We start from the raw sequence: 21,853 nt of genomic DNA, 5'->3' as shown, positions 1-21,853 counted from the left end.
ATAACTTGTATTTTCGCTTTCATTTAAACGGGTACTGTTTTCCTTTCAAGTCAAGGTGTCAAGTTAAATGGAGTAGCTCTTGAGTAGTCTAGTTGCTTCTCAACTCTGTATTAGATCACCTGAAGAGCATTTCCAAAATACTGATATGGGAGCCCCACTCCAGACTAATTAAGTATTTGTGTGGGTGGAGCTGGGGGTTCTTAGTGGTTTTAAAAGTTTCCCAGGTGTTTTTAATATAAAGCCAGGGAATGAAGGTCTATAGTCAGTGGTCTAGAGAAAAATGTTTCCAAATTGTAAGGCATACTTGAATCCTTGAATCACTTGGAAATTTTGTTAGAATGCAGATTCTGATTCAGTAGATCAAGGAAGTCCTGAGAATCTCCATTTCTAGTAAGTTTTCAGTGTTCTATTAATACTGTCTGTTCCTGGACCACACTTCCAGTAGCAGGTCCAGTTGGTGCCGAGATTTTGGTCAACCACTTGGGACTTGTTACTCCACCCAGGGTCCTGGGAGTCACTTCTCTCCTGCTCTCTTTCAATCTCTCCACATCTCCACCCCATACAGTCCTTCTTCATCAGATATGGGATTCTACTGTACTGCCCTCCTTAGCTCCTATCCTTTCTTGATGGACTCGTCCTACAGTATTTTTCCCTGTTCCTCAAGATCACTCACTACCTCGGCTCTGTCCTTTGCTGGACTGCCTCCTGATGGGGCTCTTTCCCTCTTGCCTCTGCCCAGTCTATTTTCACTCAGCAGAAAGCTCACCCACTCCCCGACCCATGACAGCATCCGTGGGGATCTCATCTTCCCTGCATTTGTGACCTGTGATGATTGTCTAGGAACAGGATGCCCTCCCTCTGGTTTCGGTTCTGCATTTCCAACACCGGAGCTCGGCCCCATCAGATTCTTAATAAATACTTGTCGAATTTAACGAATAAAACCTCAAACCTGAGTGAGCAAGGCCAAAGGCTTCAGCTGCTCTCTTTCCCATAAAAATGAGCATTCCTTCGAGATTATGCATCAGGCTTTAAACTCTTCACTCGGGGAAAAAAATACAGTTGATCAAATTTAACAAAGTAAGTGGCTATTTCCTGTCTGAGTTGGGTATTTTAATACGGTTCAAAGCAGGCGACAGGACAGAAATGGGAGGATGGATGCTGGCAAGAGCTTGGAGGTCTGCTTCCAAAACTGGGCTTGTTACAGAAGGGGGAACGGCTGGGAAGTTCGGGACAGGGTGGGGACAGCCGCTGGGGAGTCTCTTGGCTTTGGAGACTGTCGGAAGCGCGGGGAAGCAGGCAGGAGTTGGGAACGCAAACTAACTTGGCGCGGAGGGAGGCGCCGCGCGCCGCTGCCGTTCAGGTTTCTTGTCTTGCGAGATCCCACATGGGCCGCTGGCTTGGGGAAGGGGGCGGGGGAGAGGGAGGGCAGGTCCAGAGCCAAGGGGATGGAGGAGGGGAGAGATCGAAGGAAATGAGACAACCTTTTCCTCCCACGGACTCGGGCTCCTGCAGCGTTTGCGGGGCTCAGCACAGTTGTCCGTGAGCCCCGAGGCCCGGACTCCGTGTGCCCAGCTCAGGCCCGACCCGTGCGGGTGGCCGGGATTTCTCTCCGAGGCTCCGGTGCCAACCCAAACCCGAGCGGCGCTTTGTCGCGCGTCCTTTCCTCGGTGTTCGGCTCCGGGTGCCCCGGCTCAGCCCCCGAGCGCCGGGAGTGCAGCCCCCGGAAGTGCGCGCCTGCGGTCCTGGCAAAGGTAAGCGGCGCCCCAGAGCGCGCCCAGGGCGCAGGGGTGCCGGGCTTTCCCAGCGGGCCCCGGCTTCTCCCGAGCGCCCCCTCTTCGGAAACACCCAGAACACTTAGGACCTGAAACTGCTGCTTTGTTCTCGAACCCCTGCCCAGGTGTTGTATGTAGGCTGAGTCCCCCAGGGATCACTTGCTTCCTAGCATTTTCTTTTTCTTTTTCCTCCTCTTCCTACGATTACCCTGTTGCTCCCTTTGCTCCATACGTTTCTTTTTCGATATCAAACAACTCTTTGCTCCCCATCTCTGCAGCCTGGCTTCGGACTCCTGGTCCTTTCCAAATCTGGGCGCCTCTGTCGTCCGCCTCCAGGAGCAAGGCTGAGCCACCCGCTCCGCGACAGTGACTGGCTTTGACCTGGGGCCTGCCCGGGGTTTACCTGCATGAAATTTAAGTGTCGCCAAGTTGAACTATTTACCTGGCTTGTTTTGGAGGCACCCAGCTCCTGGCGCGCATTGGGCGCACCCCCACCCACCGACCCTGAAATCAGAGTGGATTGCGGAGTAAAAAGGCTGTTGGCGCCCCCTAAAGCCTCAATGGGATGATCTGCTAGTGGAGAGGGGTGCAGTCAGCTCCACACCGCTAATCTGCGGGTGAGGGGGTCTCACCTACTCGGGGGTGCCCTCGATATGGGGCTCTATGGAACGCGGAGGTAAAGGAAAGGTTCAGAAGGAGGGGACAGGATCGATCATGTAGCTCTAACTTTCCATTTTGCTCTAACTGCCTGAGCTCTCACATCAAGCCTATGAATAGGGTCTCCTATTCCTATTTACAAATAGGCGAAATGAAATGCAGTGAGATTAAGTAATCGCCCAGGGCCACACAGTTTGGAAAGGGCCCAGCCAGGATTTGGATCCCAGATCGTCTGTGCTGTACACAAAACCTAGTCCAGCGGTAGAGGGTTCCTCTGTACCGTCTGAGCGGCCTCCTGCTTGCTCAGACCACGGGGGACCAGGCTTTTCCCTTTTTGAACAAGTATGTCTTGATGTTTTTTGTTCAAACTCAAACATCCTTGCAATTGAGTGGCCAGCTGAATCTGTCTCATCCCTTCCTTCCCTGCCATCCAGCCTGTCACCAAATCTATAATTCTGCCACAGAAGGCTGGCTCAGGACAGGTCCTGGAGCCAGACCACCAGCCTTTGAATCCCAGCAGATGCTGATGCCTTCCTTCCTGTACTTTTTGTAACTGAATTTTCTCATCGGTAAAGTTGGGATGATAGGGTTTAAAGCAATTGTTTCAACTAGGGTTTTGATTTGCCCCTCAAGAGACATCTGGTAATGAATGTCTGGAGACCATTTTAACCATAAAGTGGGGAGGATGCTATTCACATGGGGTGGGGAGAGATCAGGGGATGCTGCTAAGTATTCCATGTTGCAAAGGACAGCCCATCACCCCTCAAGGAAGAATTGTCTGTTCCAAAATATTAATAGTGTGGGTTGAGAAACCCTAGCTTAATGTATTAGGTCACAGAGTGCCATTATTTCCAGCTCTCATCCTTTCATCTGTTCCTGTTGGTCTGATCATACCAGTCTCTGTCCTCCTGTCTCCCCTCATTCCAGAACCAGAATTTGTTGCTAAGCCAAATCAGAACATACTACTCTATTGCCTCATACTTTTTTCTGTTCATTTGTTTTGCTTTATTTACTTTAAGAAAATTTTCAATATTTTTATTGATGCATTATAATCATACACAATAGTGGAATTCATTATTACATATTCATACATGCACACAATGTAACAATATAATTTGGTCAATATCTTTCCTCAGTATTTTCTTTTCCCTTCTTACATCTCTCCCCCTATCCTTTACTAGTCTCCCTTTAATTTTTATGAGATCCCCCACCTTTCTTTTTTCCTCTCTAGCTTCTGCATAGAAGAGAAAATATACAATCCTTGACTTTCTGAGTTTGGCTTATTTTGTCTAAACTAATGCTCTCAAGTTCCCTTCATTTTCTTGCAAATGACATAATTTCATTCTTCTTTGTACTGGCTTATATTCTTGTTGGTCAGAAAGAACATGGATTGGCAGGTGTTTTTCAAGCATTAAAGGTGACTCCTCTGTCCAGGTTTGAAAATCATCGTCTTTACAAAATAAAATATAACCTTTGACTTTGTACACATGGCTCTTTGAAATTAGCCAGCCCTCCCACCCTCACTTCTGCCACTTTCTCTGAGCTTCTGCCATATCTCCTAACTCACTGCTCTTTTGGCCTTACTTTCTGGACTGTTCCTTTTTCTCCTTGATTGGCAAATTCTTTACCATTCTTTGAGACTAGAACTCAAGTCTCCTTCTGGATGATGCTTTCTAAGACAATTCTGTTGCTCCCTGCTGCTCCACCCATTCCACCATATCATTCAATAACTCTCTTATCGTGTGTACTCCACCATGTAGAGATCTCTTGCTTAGCTCTCAACTGGTCTTTATATACCTTGAACCTTGCATAGTGCTGTGTTCCCTGTTGGGGGACAGGGAGCACACTTTCAGGCTTTGGGGTCCATTTGCCTGCATTCATTTCCCAGCTCTGTCACTTGTTAACTCTGTGACCTTGAGCAAGTTAACTCAGTCTTTCAAAGGTTTATTGGTAAAATTTGAAGAAATATTCTGCCTTCTCTGTAGACTACTATAACTAACTAATGGGATCATAATTGCTCATGTTGGTACTAAGTGCCTACTCTGTGGTTTAAGTTTAGCATTTTATGAGTTTTTACTCAATCCTTAAATGTCTCTTTAAAATTAGTATTGATATTGTCCTATTGGAAAAGAAATGGAGACACTGAGAAGCTAAGTAGCTTGTCCACCATCATACAATTCATTAATGGTGGGGTCAGGATTTGCATAGACACCTGGATTATAGAACACTCACTCTTAACATTGTTTAGGTAAAGGACTTAACCCAGTGCTGGGAGTATAGTAAGCATTTGGTACATGTGAGCTGAGGTTTGTTGAGTGCATTAATGAGAGCCTGAGTTCGCTGGGTTTTCGTCTATATCACACTTGTGATCTAAGGCTACATATATAACTCCTGTTCCTTTCCTCTCCTTGCCGCCCTCACAGCCACAGAGGGGCAGGGCATTGAAGTAGTCTGTCACAGGCTGGGCCAGCACCACTGACCTCAATGCTAAATGAAGCCTATGTGTGCTTAGTCAGAGCTAGAACAGCATTATCTCTTTGGGGGTAGAGGTGGAGTCAACACCCCTGCTTGGAGGAGAGAGGTGTGGACATGGGTCAGGAACTTCATGACCCTGATTTTGTCTTTACCAAGCATGTGTCCTTTACAGTGTACATCAATTAAAGATGGTGAAGCCAATCAGTGAGTGGGGGTGGATGAATAAGCCCCCCAGCTGTCTCATCTTGTGCTTAATTAGATGCAAGAGAACAGCTTTTCACCAAGTATTAGGAGGAATGTTGATGTATTCAAGGTAAAACTTGTTCAAGGGATTTAATGACCCATATGGGGTATTGGAGAACCAGGTTTGGACCCTGAGTGAGTTATATGTGACACTGGATACTAGGTTACAGCTGATCACTTCACTAACTTAATCTTATTTTCCTAAAAGCAGTCTTGGCTTTGAAAGCTGAGCCCCCTCCTTGCTATTCCCTGGGCCACTTGCTCTGTAGACTAGGCTGCCTTGCACAGATACCTGCACATCTGTGCACTCTTTCTCTGCAGCTGTCTCACACAGCTGTAATTCCTCTGAATTTGCTTGCTTTTGCAGATTTTCCCCCCACACTTCAGTGGGTTGAGGTCACCTGGTATATGCAAGGACTCACAGTTTTGTTATAGACAGTGGAAAGACTCCAGTAAGGACTTTGTGTGTGAATATGTGTGTGTGTGAAGATGTGTGTGTGTGCGTGTGTGTGTGTGTGTGCGCACACGGGCGCATGCACTGGTGAATGAACCTAGGAGCACTTAAACACTGAGTTACCTCCCTTTTTATTTTTTATTTTGAGACAGGATCTCAGTAAATTGCTGAGGGCCTCACTAAGTTGCTGAGGCTGGCCTCGAATTTGGAGTCCTGCCTCAGCCTCCTGAGTTGCTGAGTTTGCAGGCGTGCACTACGGCACTGGCAGGGCCACTTTGAAGGGTGGAAAAGGGTGAAAACTTGTCCACGGATACATCTGAGGTTCTGCAGATGCCCGGTGTAGCATTGCCTTTCCCTTCAGGCCTCATACTCACTGTCTCCTGGAATTATCCCCTCCCCTTGGTCACCAGCTGGCCAATCTGAAAAACAAATTCCCCCAGGATGGTAGTGACTGGAGTGAAAGATCCAAAACCTTTGGGCATCACTTGTCTATACACTGAGATTTTTTACAGTGTAGCTCAGAAAATGAACTGGTCACAGGTGACGGGGTGGGAGTATCAGGCTTGGTGCCTGGTCTGCAGGCCTCTGATGTCACACCTTGTTGGCTGCCAACTTGAGTGGCTCCACTTAACTGACCAGTAGGCACATTTCTGATGAAAGCTGACTCCTGGTTCCAGGGAGATATCTTTGGCCCTTTTTTAGGTCTTGAGCTATGTTCTCTGTGAAACATATCTGCTGTTTGACTTGATGTGAAATCCTATTTGGTACAGGAAGGGGTATTTTGGTCTCAGGCTAGAGTGCTGGTAGAATCTTGAGGTGTTAGCATGACTTGATATACAGTACAAACAATAGCTCTGCGCTGGATGCCTGCGACCATGAAGACCTACCTGGTCCATGTCATCAAGGTCACAGTCCATGACATTCAATGGGCATGTGAACAGTTATCAGAAGGTCTTCAGTAGAGTGACAGACCTGAGCAGAGACCTGGGAGCACAAAGGAACCAGCTATCAGTCTGCTGGAGGAATCCAGAATGCCATCGCAAGAGGCTGTTTGAGCTGGGCCTTAATGCATAAGTAGGAGCTTGCTGGGTTTTGAATGGCTGGTGGTCAAAGGGTGTAACAGACAAGAAACAGTATGCGTGGAGGAGAAAAGTCCAGAAAGGGACTGGCAGAGGTTTAGGTATATTGGGGACTGGAAGGCTGGAGGTGTGTCTGGGGAGGTGACTTGGACCATTCAGTAGTTCAAGAGTCTGTTCTTGCCCTGTTGGGAGACAGTGGAGGGGACATTTACAGCTCAGGTGTGTTGAGCTCTCTGCGTCGCGCCTCTGCCTCCGGTCTCTGCTGGTCTTGTTTCCTCATAGGGCTGTGGGGCCAGAGTCCAGGGGCCGGGAGGGACACTGTCTTCAGTAAGCAGAGAAGCCACAGTCAAAACAAAACTGTGGTTGTGGGTGGTGGTTTTGTTTCCTTTTCAAAGCCCTGGCTGATGAACTATGCGGATAGCCCCTCCAGGGAGCAGGCTTTGGAACAATGACGTTTGGAGCATGGAAAAGCCTGTATAAATTGCTAAGAAATTGCTGACTTTCTCCAGATTTAGAGAGGAAGAGAGGCCAACAGGGAGGGAGAAAAGAAGTGGGGAGGCGGGGGAGAGAAAGAAAGACAGGGAGAGGTAGAGGGAGAGGAGGAAGAGAGATTCTGTTTTACATAAAATTCAGCCTGTGATCCAGCTGATCAGATGCTATCAGGACTGACATATTTCCTAGGAATTGTGTTCGCATTGCAGTTCTTCTTTGAACTTAAAACCTTTTTGCAGGCACTTTCATTACATGAATTCCCCACAGATGATAGGTATCCGGGGTTGTTGATTGGATAATTGATGTGACATCACTCTGTTCACAGTGATCCTCAGGCACATAGGAGATGCTTTGTGATAGATGAGTGAATGAATGTGTTAGCATGGAAGTCCCAGTCACCAGCTTCAAGATACAGCCTGCGTGTGGAGATAGACAAGAGACAGACAGACAGTACAGCACAGCGCCCTAGGGCCATGGGGAGAAGATTCAGATGGGTGCAGAAGAAGGCCTAGTCCAGCCAGGGATCAGGAATGGAGGCAGAGAGAAGGGTGCTGTCTTCTGGGGACCAACTCCCCCAGAGAATGTGATCTAATGGGTAGTTCCTAGTGGTCAATTATAATAGTGGCACTTGAGGTGGATGCCAAGGGCTTCCGGTGCCTTTGTTGGATTGATCCTTTAAGAAGGAAAGAGGGACAGACCCACAGCTAAAAGGCAGACCCAGAATCAGAACCAGTCACTGATTCTGAGTCTTTCACCACTGCCCTGGGCAGTCTTGGGGTAAGGTATGATCATCAAAGATGCTTTTAGAAAAGCTGTTTTCTAGACACCCAGGTCAAGGAGTTTGGGCTGCTGTGGTCAGGGCAGGGGCAGCCACTTCCTCCTTTATTCTCTCCCCTACCTGATGTCTAGGGGCAGTTAGAAGCTCTCCACTCTGGGGCTCTGTGACTTCTCTTCCTCCACTCACCCCGTCTTTGATCACCAGGGCGGCCTGCACTTTGTCCTCCACGTTGAGAGGAGGAGGAAATGCTCAGAAGAGAAGCTGCCATAAACTTGCCAGGAAACAGGGTTTTTCAGAACACCTGCTGTGGGCAAAGTGCCCCCCTCCCGCCCTGTACCTTCCTGCTTGTCACTAAGAAGGACAGTGGCTACAGGGAACAGACTTCAGGGGAGCTGATTCTTGCATGGACACCTGGGATCACGAGGGCTTCCTACACCACCGTCTTTCCTGGGCACACACATGACCTCATGACCTCATCTAATCCTTATTACCTTCCCAAAGCTCCACTTGCAAATACTACACAGCATGGCTCTCTGTCCCTTTGCTGGCTCATCTCATGAGGACAGAGCTCCCCACAGCAGCCCAAAGAAGGGGTGGGTGGGGTCTCTTACTGGCAGACACACGGATTACTTTCCTGAGGTCCCCTTTTGGGCATGCTCTCTGGCTGACCAACCTCTGACAGTGGCTCCTTTGCTGATCCCTGAGATGTGACGGTGAACCTGTGGATGGGTGCACGGAACATCGGGAGGGAGTCTGCACTGCCACTTGCCGGCTGTGAGGACTTGATCCCTCAATCTCTCACTAAGTCTGCCACAAGGGGCAGGAGTGGTTGGCCTGTGCATTCCCCAGCATTCCACCCTCAGAGCCTTAGGAAAGTTCAGGGTGAGGAGTGTCCCTGAGGGGACCCTTTGTACTCGCAGCTCAATGTTTGCTAACACCCCCAGCTGCCAGGCATAGTTCTAGGCCCTTGGGGACACAGAGATGAACAAGGAGTTTTTTTACCCAAGGAGTTTAGCGATTCAGTGCAGAAGGACAAAGGGATTGGAGATGGTGCTTCAACAATGTTTTTCTGCTCATCTTTCTCACCAAAATAATTTATTTGAAAGGATAGCGTGTATCTTAATGATTCCTGAAATACCACAGTCTACCGTGAACTCTGACATATAATAGGTGCCCAACCAAAGAACACTATCCTAGTCCATTTTCTGTTGCTATGACTGAATACCAGAGGCTGGGTATTTTATAAAGAAAAGAGGTTTATTTAGTTGATGGTTCTAAAAGCCCCCAGCTTGGCCTCTCGTGATGGTCTTCTGCTGGATCAGGACATGATAGAGAGAGAGCATGGGGGAGACAGCAAGCTTGACAATTCAGGTCTCCCTTCCCTTTCTTATAAAGCCACTAATGCAATCGTAGGAGTCCCACCCTCATGACTCATCTAATCCTTATTATCAACCCCCCACACCTGCAAATACTTTTAACTTGTGACTTTAGGGATTTAGTTTCCAACACATGAATTCTGGGGACATACCCAAATCATTGCAGTTGATCTGCCCTAAAATGCAGTACTAGAGGCAATCCCAGAATGCCATTGAGTGTTCCAAAGAGGGACCCCTAAACTCATGGACAGCAGGTGGGTGTAAGAGGACATGAATTGAGGAGATGCTGACATCCAGGCTGATGAGAGGGAAGGAAAGTAGGCAGAGGGACTGGGGAGATTGGGTGGCCAGGTGAGTGGACAGAGTATACTTCAAGAAAGGAAGTAGGTAGGAGTGGTTGGACATAAGGTAGGTGAATCCATAAAGGGGCAAATTAAGCCCAGCAGGAGGGGCCTTGCTACAGACTCTACTCTGGAGGCCGTGGGGAGCTACTGCAGGATTTCACACAGAGGAGAGACTGGGTCAGAATTTCATTGTAATAATAGGCCTATCTGGCAATAGAGTAGACACCAACGAAGAAAAACGACAATCAGGATACCACGGTGGCATAGGTGGCAGAAGCAGCCTGGGGTCTGGAGCCAGACATGCCTCAGTCTACTTCTCTGCCCCTTAGTATCTCTTTACAACTTGCTGTGTAGTATGCTTCTCTGAGCCTCTGTCTTCTCTGAGAACAGGGTCTCTAATTCTTTTCTTATGGATGGTTTGGCTGTTGGTCAGGGTCATACTGGGTGTAAGATGTGAAATATCTATGACATATCCATAATGGCCCATGATATTAGTGGCCAGCATTATTTTTAGTAATTAAAACGTTACTTACTATCATCCAGGTGAGAAACAATGAAGTTCTAAATAATAGACACTGGCAATCAGGGTGGAGAATCGGGCACCCACTCAAGAAATACTTGGGCAATAAAGTCACTCAATTTGGTGACTGATTGGCTGGGGGAGTAAGGGAGGGGCAGGAATCTAAGATGACTATAGTATTTTGGCCTGTGCAGCTCACAGTTAGGATAGTGGAGCTATTCATTAGGAGAGGTGATGGAGGAGGAGGTGGGGGAGGAGAAGGAAGCGTTTGTAGGAGAGGATGATGAGCTCAGTCTCAGACATGCTGAGTTTGAAGCATTCAGGAGAGCCAGAGAGAGATGTCTATGGGCAGATGGTTTTGTAGATTTTGATGTTCCGAGGAGTAGTCATGAAGAAGATTCGTGAGCAAACTTAACAAAGAGGTAGGGGTGTCATGATGTAGATCAGTCTATGAAGGAGAGTCATGGAATGTGGTTAGAGGAATTATAATGGCTAATGCTTATTAAGTGTTCTGAATACTTTATGTACAACCATCTCTCACCAATAATTGCCAGGGAGGACTACTGTTATTTTACAGCTGAATGAACTAAGGCACAGAGATGGTAACTTGCCTATGATACACAGCTACCAACATTGGACCTAGAATTATTGCCAGGAGGTCAGGATCTAGAGTCTGTGCTGGCCTCCTTTGAGAGCTGAGGGTCCTGGGGTCCTATGCTGTTCTCTGGAAAGGAGAGGACCTAGTAAAAGCATGAAGGGGACATGGAGAGAGGCAGGGGGAAATGGGAGATTGGAGTGTGGAAGAAGAGTACTCAGGAGGGAGAGGTTAACAGCATCATGTCATGCGCTGTCCCTATGAACTGGAACGTCCATAGATCTGGGAATTAGGAAGTTCTTGATGACTTGGTAAGGGGAATTTGAGAGATGAATTGGGCTCACAGACAAATAAGTGTAAGGTGAGACAGTGGAGATACTAATCTTAGGCAATTATTTCCAGAGCTCCGCTATAGAAGTTAGAAGAGAGAGAAGACAATGGCTAGATGTGTTAGGTAGAGGCAGGTTTTTAGAGGATATCTGCACAAGTTGACACGGAGAGGGACCAGCCTGAGGAGGCCCTGCAGAGTGGCCACAAATGCTCTATTCACACTGGGAAAAGTATCTCCATGTTCGCCTTTCCTTTCCACATTTTTAATATTTCTTCCTATGATCTGGATGGCTACCGTGTTGAGAGTTGGATATCACTGAAGAAGACCTGGACAGCATTTCAGATCTTTGGCCACATATAGGTGGTGCAGAGGAACTGTCTTTCGCAATGCCCAGTGGTGAATCATTACTTGTTCAATCCAGATATGATCAAATTCATGTATAGCCTGTCATTCACTGAATTTGCCTTTGAAAGAGTATCTGAGACAACAGTGTGCTTGGGCTCCATGTCCCGCTGGGGAATTGGTGTCTGCTCTGAAGACAGTGGGAAGGTAAGAATGATAGACTGATGGTGGGAGGCCGTGGCAGGGGGGAAGAGGACCCAAAGCACAGTGAGGGTGTGGGGAGGGGACACCAGCTTTGGACTGGACACAGGATGACTAATCCTTTGAGCAAACAGAAAGGTGGTTGAAGACAAAGGCAAATCTGTGGGAGGAAACAGGGTGGCTTATCTTGTAGGAAATGGAAGATATATTATAAGGAGTTTTGATTGAAACGACCCTGGATGATTTTACTGCTGCCATTTAAATTCTTACTGATGGGAAAGACTGGCATTCTCTTTTGAATGCTTTGAAACCAGGTTTAGAGAATGCAGATCTAACAGGCTCTGAGACAATATATTTATCTAGGAGCAAAGACAATCTCTGTGTTTTTGGATATCTAGGATTTTTTAATTCAGACACAGGCAGATACCACAGAGGGTTAATAGCTTGACTTAAGAAATTCAGCTTTGTGGTGGTTCGTGGCACCAACATCCCTGAGGCTTGGGGCTAGATTTAGGGTTTGGCTGCCAACTTCATAAAGTTGCCTTGGTTGAAATGGCATCTTTGCTCTTCTTGGAAACATCTCAGTGAAATGCAAACACCTTCACAGAGGGCCTTTTATGGTGATGCTCTCCCAAAGAGCCACTGTCCTGAATTAGAAAGGCCACACAGGAAATGGCCTCAGGATATTTGTGTGTGTGTATGTGTGTGTGTGCGTGCATACATGCGTGTATGCATATGCACGCAGGTACACACACACAGAGTTTTCATATGTAGCAACAATTTAGATGAGTTATTGCTAAATCTTGAGCCTTCAGGTATCAGGAAAAGTAACAGACCATCTTTCAAGAGTCACATTTTAAGCTTGGCGGTTCCCTGGATCTTGGAGGACACTGTGGGAGGCAAGGAAGGACATTCCTTGCCAAGCCTCTCCCCACCTCTTCCCAGCCAGGTTGATTACTGAGATGTGGGCATGCTCAGAGTGCCTTTGGCTGAGTGTGCATGTGATGGACAGACAAGGCTTTCTCCTTATGGACAGAGAGAGGGAGCTGAAGGTGTCTTGTTGAACTTTTCCTTGGTAGACAAGTAGATTATCTGAGATACCCTATGGCTCAGCACACATGTGTACTCCATGAAGATATATGATCCTGTGCGTGACTATTCCAATTCTACCAGGTATGGGTTTCCTATCATGGTTAAGGTCTATGTACATGTTCCACACTGATTACAAGAAAGAGTCAGCGGGCTGTCTCCATATTTCAAAAATCCTTATTTAAGCTATCAATGATGCTTGTGCCAATCCAATCTTTTGGACTGTAGGATGCCAGAAGAGTCTAGGAGATAGTAGGCAGTGTGCCGAGAAATTTGATTTCTTAAGAAAAAAAAAATTTTTTTTTTTTGGTCATTCAGTGAATTATTTATTCTAACAATTTGAACAACTGCTGTGTGGCTGGTTCTAGGCTGGGCAATGGTAAAGTAATAGTGATTCTGATTGTCTTAGTTCTTGCTTTCTTGAAACTCACCATTATTAGAGGACAGACATTAGAGAAATAAATACACAGATAAATACATAGAAACATACTTTGGTAAGTGCTATGGTAGGTAAGAACAGGGTGGTCTAGGAGGGAATGAGAGAAGACATTTTTGATTGGGTGTGACTTGGGAAGGGGATAGATATGTGGACCCCTAGAATTCTATACAATATGCTGTTTATTGGTGGGGTATTGCATTGTTTTAAAAGAGCTAAAAAGAGGAAGTGACCCTGGGATAGGGCTGAGAAAGCAGTTCTGGAAGGCTTTAGAAAGAAAGGGACATTTAAAAACAAACTTGAAGAATAGGTAGAATTTTTCTGTGTGGAAAAGAAAGTAGTGGTATTTTCAGTCAAGGGAACATGGTGTATTTAAAGAGGACAAAGGATGAGTGACAGTAGTTGAGCCAGGCCAGCTAACACAGTTAATAGGTTTTCTTTTAGAAGCAAGTCACTGGAGGGAGTGACAAGTTACTAAGGGGCCAGCAAATGGTTTTCTGGAAGGGACCAGAAAGTACATATTCTAAGCTTTGTAGGTCAAAATGCAATTTTTGTCACAACTACTCAGCTCTGTCACTACAGTGTCCAAAATGCCTTGGACAATATGTAAATGAGTAAACCTGGCTATATTCCAACAAAAAATTTACACCGAAATAAGCAGTGGGCTGGATTTACCCATGAGCTGTAGTTGACCATCCTCTGCTCTAGAATGACAATTCTGGTGACTTGGTGAAGGTTGGATTAGAAGGCAGGGAGAACATGGAGGTAGGGAGGACAATTAGGAGCTAGTGCTTTAATTCAGAGCAGCTGAGGCAGGGGACAGTGGGGAGAAATGGTTTGTAACATGCTCCAAGAACTGATCCTTCCAGTGAAGGAAAAATATTATGGACATCGTGGGCATGGGACTCAGAAAAACGCACACCTCCTATGAGGTCACCTGATAGTCACCAGACATTGTGCTTGGTCATTACCTGGATTTTCTCATTGTTTGGCATAATTTTTAACATTTCTTAGGAATGTGAAGTTGTGTTCCCCTTTGGTAACAACCTCCATCCCCTAACAAGATACCTAGCTGCCTCCTCAGAGAATGGCTGGGTGAATGAGTTCTGTGCTCCCAGCTCTGCTACTGCTTTCCACGCAGAACTTTTCCTTTGTCCCCCACCCCTGCCATCATGTCTGGTCACCACTTTTACTCTGCCCCAAGTCCAGAGACGTCGCTGCTCATTACATTCTTTCCATCGTGCCTACCTTTCAGCTGTGCTGGCCCTAGTGGTCAGCAGCCACGTTTGGCTACCCTGACTATCTTCTCCTTGTTCTGCTTGCTTGTCTGTAGGAAGATGGTTCTCCTAGGAAGGCCAATCTTCTTCAATGGCCTTCCCTGTTTCTCCACTCCCAAAATTTCCCCCTGTCCCATTTCCAAAAGCAAGGGACACACTATTTCTGCTTCACTGATGAATTCAATAAGCATTTTTTTCTTTTTGAATTTGTTCTAATTATTTATACATGATAGTAGAATGCATTTTGACACGTTGCACAAAAATGGAGCACAACTTCTCCTTCCTCTGGCTAAACATGGTGTAGAGTTCAACAAGCATTTCTTTTAGCCTGAGCACATCACTCTTATCTAGTTTCTACCTTTTAGCTCAGATGATCTGTTTCTTTTACCCTCTCTTGCTTAGTGTATTGGGTTTCTCCCATATAGTAAACAGTACAGTGATTTTCAAATGTTTTTTATCATTAAAACTCTTTAAATGAATTATCATATGGAATAGTAGTGAGTAGAGGGAAGACACATTTTTATTATCTATATAGTTTATTTGATAATTCTGGTTACATAATGCCGCAGTCTGGCTGGGCACAATTCACGAGCCACTTGTCAAGCAGGAACGAACTTTATTTTTAGAACGCACCCGACACCACTTGAGCTCTCCAGGAATTCCCTCAGAGCCCAACTGCCACCACCAGCTCTTCTGGGGAGCCTCTCAACCCCAACTCCTCCGGCTCTTGAGGCCAATTGCCTGGGTCGCGTGGGTGGAGCCAAAAGAGTCCCCCAATGAGCAGCTCCGTGGTCTGAAAGGGCGGGGAAACAGCCCAATGAGCATCACTGCAGAGGAGCCAATCAGCTGGAAGTTTGCTGGGGCCACTTCGGCTGTGGCTCTCAACATCTCCCCTTCTCTGTTTAATTAAACAACAAGCATGTGGCTTAGGGACCATGCCTGTCTTAGGTTGTCCAATAGTACATATGGTCCTTACCCATCATTGGATGAGCTGACCTCAAGGCATCAGCCTCCTGTCTTAGGTTGGTACCATTTGCAATTGGATCTTACCCATCATTGACTACTGGTCCAGCATACAGCCACACCTGTGGATAGGTCTTTGTACCAGTGGGGGGGTGAGGTTCTTTGCCTCACCTCTGTTGGCCCCCAAATTTTAGCTGAACGACCGTCACAAGCAGAAGGGAGGAGGATACACCAAGCCAATTGATGGCTCCTTTTGGAAAAATTGTACCACCGATGACACCATCAGCAAAAATACCCCAACACTACCACAAGTCGCTGCACCAACAGATAGTTCACAATGCATACAAGTGATACATAGTCGAGACAAGTTCTGCAAGCAGTTCAGTGATAGCTATTGCAGAAGCTGTAGATTGGTTTTATCTTTGTCTTCACTGGCACTGGGATGAAGATAGGAATTCTGGCAATAATGGCTAAAGAAAAAATTATGTAACATTCCAGCAGGCACTAAAAGAAAACAATTTTTTGAACAATTTACATTATCCTGAACAGAATTATTAAATATAATGAAAAGGAAAGGTGAAAGTAAGCAAACAGATCTGTTAACCTCCTTTTTTGTTCACATGTTAAAACAATCCTCAACACCTGTTTACCCAATTTAAATTAAACCATTTAAATCACGTGAATAAGAAAAAAATATTTGGATCCATTTTTTTTCATGAGCGCTCGTCAACATACAGCTCATTAATGAGAATGTTATGATAAATATGAAAATTTGAAATCAAGGATCTGGGATGATCACTGCAATCTCTTAGCATTTCATTCTCAAATGCACCTTTGGGTATTCTATTGGCTGTACCACCTGGGCAAGGTTGTGACAACTAGACATTGGAAGTGACAATATTTTTAAGCATGTTATCTTGCAGATTCAGGCTATTCTGATTTCAATGAACCACAGAAACTTGAAAGAGAAATATAGGAAAATTTGGTTTTCATCTTGACTCACTAACACTATGTAACAGTTGTTTGCATTCCTTAATTTTAAGGATCTAACTTGAAGAAATAGATGAACAGGTTCTTCCACTAATTGGTGTCTTCCATTTGGCAGAAAATACTTCCCAAAGTTATGTCATTATGAGATGTTATTATGACATGAAGTTTTTGTTTCCAGAAACTTCAGTGCCTGTTGCTCTACAGTAGTCACTTAAAGCCTTTTAACATGACAAAAATGCTTAATTTGGCATGTTGAACCTAAACTTTGGTTGTTCAGTTTTTATCATTGACAGACACTTCATTGGTCACAGGAGAAGACCTAATAACAGAGTAGCCTTACATTGCTGAGTTGGTCTTGTTTAGCTTTGTAAAGGTCTGCCAAGCAGATTACAACAGGCATTGAACCTACCAATCATATTTATAATGATGCAGCCAATTATGTGGTCACTTATTACAATATGGTTTACCATTATGTCTTTATAAGACTGTGCACTCAGTGGAAGTCACTGGGCATTGCCAGACATTTTAACTGAACGTGACACCTGGAAGCCAGGGTTCTTGCTTGTACAGTTTTACAGCATGAAAGGGCTTGCATGGCTCTACATTGTTAAAAGACATTTTGGAATTATGGATTTCCTAATTAATGACATGTCTATATGTGTTCAAACGTATTCCTGGTTTTGGCAGAAGCACCTCGATTCTGAAGTGGGCGTAAGCATATTCACCTGAGGCTTGTAAATCAATGGAATCTATAATTGTTCACATTTTGTTTGTGTGTTTGTTCATTTGTTTCTTTTCTGTGGCTGGGGATTGAACCAAGAGCACTGTGCATTCTAAGTGCACACTCTAATACTAAGCTACTCCAGCCCTTTATTATGCACATTTGGTATATCATACTTGAGTGTATCTATTTACAGTTTCCAAATATTTTTGAAGTGTAATTTGAGTCTAATGTTTGCAGAACCTTTGAAAGAAATAGGTGGATCTCATTGTATTGGAGAAAGCTATAAGACAGTTGTGGTCTCAAGTGGGACATTTGGCCGGGCTGGTTTGGAATGGCCTGCCTGTTGCCATGGGATGAATATCTGTCTGTCTAGCTCAGGGCTTTTCACCAATTCCCAGGTGCTCAGCAGCTTGTCAGGTCTGAATTGACTTGAAATTGGCACAGACCAGGTCCTGAGGGGCTGTGGGTATAACTCCCTCTGGTGAGAAAGGATCAGGAAGGTCTCAGGTGCAAGCTGCATGTCTACCCAAGAATCCACACAGTTCCCTCCTGCCAGGGAGGTTAGCACAGCCCCTGCCTAGTCATCCCTTTCCTCCAGCTCCCGTGGAGGGGGAGCTGTCTGGGCTTCCAGACTCCCTGTAGTCCATCTTTTTGAGCCCCCTGTTGACTTCCTAGTTACTCCTGGGCTTATGCTCTGGTTTTCGTTATGGTAATGGCCTTACAAGTCACTTTTGGTACTGCATAGAAAAGAATCAGATGACCAGGAATGTTTCTTGTTTCCATTTTCATTTTCTTTATTGAGCATTTTTTTTTTCTGTGAGTTCTCCACATCTGCAGGAGCCTCAGGTATACTGGACCTAGAAGGCCCAGGAGAGCAGACTGACGCCTTTGCTCAAGGATGCTGGTTAGGGATAAAATGGCATCTGGTGGGACATCTTTTTGAATGTCCTAAATTAAGGATCCATATATCTGCCATCATGTCCTGCTCTACTGTGCAATTCTAGAGGGAAATGTCATGGGGGGCTTGGTCAGGATTATTCAGGCTCATATTTGGGGTGACTGTAATTCTTTTCACATTCAGTGTGGTAAAAATGTTGTGATGGTCTTCCACTTCATGCAGTTATTGCCTGCCAGTCTCCACCATGGTTTCTTTGTTCTCCAACAGACACTTGCATGGTGCTCTCAAAGTTCCATTCATAGGTCTTTTCTCCCCACCTCTCCCAGTAGGTCCAGCCCCCCTTAGTGCCCAGGCTTATTGACTTGAGGCAGTAAATACTTCAGTAGGTCCCCTGTCATGGGCATAGATCTTAGGACATCAGTCCTAATGAGCCCACCGAGGGCTGATTGCAGGACCTTGCTGCCTATCTTAAATCCATGTGGTCCACTTACAGGACCAGTTTTTGATTGTTTTTGGAGACATGTTCCTTTTCTGAGGTTCCGCCTTATGTAGGCCTTCTGGGGACAGAAACTCCTTCCCCCAGGCTGGTATTATGTCCCCAATGTCCATGGACAGACCCCAGAGGCTGGAAGCTTGTCTTTAAAATAACTTCCTGGGTTAACTATCTGCTTCATCAACCTAGGGGACACTTTGTAACTTGTGGTCATTGATCATTTTCAAGTCCCATAGGGTTGGCTCAACTCTTCTGTCTGCAAGGCCTAGTGCCCAGTTCCTGTCTTGTTCTCAGGGTTGAGCCTTGGCCCTCTCCTCACACCCACCAGTGGCTCCTGGGAAGTGTGAGGTGTCCTGCAGGGGTTCAACACTCCCTATACCTTCCATTCTTTGGGTCCTTGGATGAATGCATCTTGCATCCTGCCTTTCAGGTTTTGAACATTCCTTTGGATTCTCATCTCTCTGGATTCTCATCCCTCTGTCATATCCTGGTTGTAGAGACCCATGACTGGACACTTGACCTGCATGCACACTGGAAGTCTTTGGGTTGCTGGTGTTGGTGTCTCCCATGTTGGTTGTTTTGGCTGCTAGTTGTAGTTTGATTTCGACAGTGTCAGCATTCAGTTCCATGGGAGCTTCCTTTGAATTTATGGTTTGGGGACTTCAGAAATGAACTAAAACTGGAGTGAGGGCTGGGAGCATCCAGGGCCTCCACCACTGATTTATTCAAACAGCTTCAATCACTTTCTTCTTATTCTGAAAACTTCACATAATTAAAATCATTCCCAGCCAAACACTAAATAAATTTTGCACATGCTGCTTGAATTACGGTGCAATCTTATCCCTGTGTGGCTTTCTCAGAGATTAATATTTCACTAAAACCATCCCTCTGGGTAGGCTGAAGCCAGCAGCTGTGGAAACTCAGCATTTGCTTTGTACAATGAAACTTTAGGACAGGGCTGCTTTTTACATTTTTTTGGATATGCTGCTCATTTGGAAAAATGTAAGCACTCTTGGCAAAGTCCATGTGGCATGAGCCCCAGCTTGTGTTTCTATCTGTTCAGATATAAAATGATGAGAAAATGCGGTTCTAAGTGCAATCACATAACACTGGCACATAAAAATTATAATTATCCTGTATTAAGAACTGCTTTGGCTTGGATGTGGTTTGTCCCCAAGGGTTCGTGTGGTGGAGGCTTGGTCTTCAGTGTGGCGATGTGGGAGGTCATGGAACCTTGAAGAGGTGGGGATTCATGGGAAGGCCTTGGGTCATTGGGGGTGGGCCCTTGGAAAGGATTCACATGGTTCTCTTGGGACTTCAGTTTGTCCCCAGCTGCCCTTTGGCTTCTTGTCTTCCTGTCTGCCCACGTGAACTCTCCCTCTTGCACATTGCCCAGTCTTTCTTGTGCCATCTACCATGAGGTGGTGCAGCCAAGGAGGCCTTTGCCAGGGTTGGTGCCATGCTGTTTGGAATTTCAGTCTCCAAAACTGTGAACATCAGTTACTATGATTTTTCTTCTTTAGTCTTATTAATATGACAAATTATATCAACTTATTTTTGAATACTGAACAAGTCTTGCATCCAGAGAATAAGGCTCACATAGTCATCTTCTAAAAATGTCACAAGAAAAAAAATAATTTTTTATTGATTATTGAAGTCTATTTGCTGATCCTATGTTAATGATTTTTTTTTTTTTGGTACCAAGTATTGAACTTAGGGGTGCTTAACCACTGAACCACATCCCCAGCCTTTTAAAAAATATTTTATTTAGAGTCAGGGTCTCACTAAATGGCTAAGGGCCTTGCTAATTTGCTGAGGCTGGCTTTGAACTTGTGGTCCTCCTGCCTGGGCCTCCTGAGCTGCTGGGATTACTGGTGTGTGCCACTGCACCTGGCTAAGAACTTTTTATATCTATATTCTTGAGGATTTTAAGTCTTCTGTTTTTTGTTTTGTTTTGTTTTGTTGCTGTATTGGGGCCTTATACATGCTAGATAAGCACTGAGCTGCACCCCAGCCCGTTTGTGTACTATCCTTGCCTGGGATTAGTATCAGGGTCATACCAGCTTCATGAAATGAATGGGTAAGTATTCCCTTCTCTTTGATTTTCTGGAAGACATTGTGTAGTATTTGTATTAAGTCTTTAAGCATTTGATAAAATTTTCCAGTGAAATGATCCAGGTCTGGAGATTTTTTTTTTGGAGGGGGGAAAATGGTAAATTTTTAAGTTTCAAATTATGTTTATTACTTAACAGTTAAAGTGCTATTTAAATTATCTCTGCCATCATGGGTAAATTGTGGTAGTGTGTTTCTTAAGGAACTGGTTCATTTTGTTTAAATTATCAAATATAGTGTGTAGAGTTTTTCTTGTATTTCTTTTTTATCCTTTTGATATCTTCAGGGTCTATAAGTGATGTCCCTGTTTTATTCCTGTTATTGGTAATTTTGTTTTTATTCCTGTTTTTGTCAGTCTTGCTAGAGGTTTATGAATTGAATCTAGTAGTTTTCTGTTATGACATCTATTTTATCTGTTATTAATTTTTACATAATATAACATTTTCATTTTGCCCATATTATTATATTTGAAGTTAGTTCCTTAAAGACTACGTATAGTTGGGTCATGTTTTTTGATCTACTTTGCCAATAGTTATCTTTAATTGGTATATTTAGATCATTTACATTTAATGTAATTATTATTTATTCAGGCTTAAGTTTGTCATTTTCTTTTTTTCCTCTGTGGGATTTTTTTTTTTTAGTTTTGGTTTTAGTCTTTCTCTGTTTTCTCTTTTCTTACCTGTATCACTTAACATTTGTTTTAGAATTTCTTTTTTATTTATCTATAGTGATTTCCAATGTGTGTCTTTGTCTAGTTTTCTTGGTGGTTGCTCTAGGTATTTCAATATGTGTGTGTAGCACAGTCTTCTGGTGTCATTTCACCAGTCTGAGTGAAATATGAGAAACCTTACCCCATCTATGTCTCTCTGCCTTCCTCCATTTATAACTTATATTATCTTAGGTATTTTCTTTATATTCATTTAGAATCATATCAGGAGCATCAAAGTTTTTCTTTGACTGTTCAATACAATTTAGAAAACTGATAACACAAATTTCAGATCTTTTGTCCTGATTCTGTAGGTCTCTAAGATTTTGTTAATTTTTTTTCCTAGTCTGTTTTCTCTCCATTGCTCAATTGAGTAGTGTTGTCTTTCAGATCACTGATTCTCTTCTCTGACTTCTCCATTATGCCATGGAGTTTGTCTACTGAGTGTTTTATTTTGGTTACTATATTTTAAATTCTATAATTTTATTTTTTCTTTATATCTTCTA

The 21,853-nt window shown here is 44.6% G+C and overlaps 1 protein-coding gene across 3 annotated transcripts in view; it reads left to right on the top strand.

The window, feature by feature from the left end:
• Window positions 1-1,117: 1,117 nt before the first annotated feature.
• The window catches only part of Eva1a (eva-1 homolog A, regulator of programmed cell death), a 60,958-nt gene continuing 40,222 nt past the window's right edge, over window positions 1,118-21,853 (top strand). For 2 of the 3 annotated variants that reach the window (XM_071601246.1, XM_027943832.3), the window contains exon 1: window positions 1,470-1,751. The gene's annotated coding sequence lies outside the window, so the exon portion shown is untranslated. Of the gene's footprint in view, window positions 1,176-1,469; window positions 1,752-21,853 lie in introns of those variants that run through there. The other variant, XM_027943831.3, reaches the window with a different exon arrangement.

The sequence above is a fragment of the Marmota flaviventris genome, chromosome 14 (genome assembly GCF_047511675.1).
Source record: "Marmota flaviventris isolate mMarFla1 chromosome 14, mMarFla1.hap1, whole genome shotgun sequence".
NCBI classification, from domain to species: Eukaryota; Metazoa; Chordata; class Mammalia; order Rodentia; family Sciuridae; genus Marmota; species Marmota flaviventris.
The sequence above is the reverse complement of the archived record's forward strand: the minus strand, read 5'-3'. Positions and strand labels throughout refer to the sequence as shown.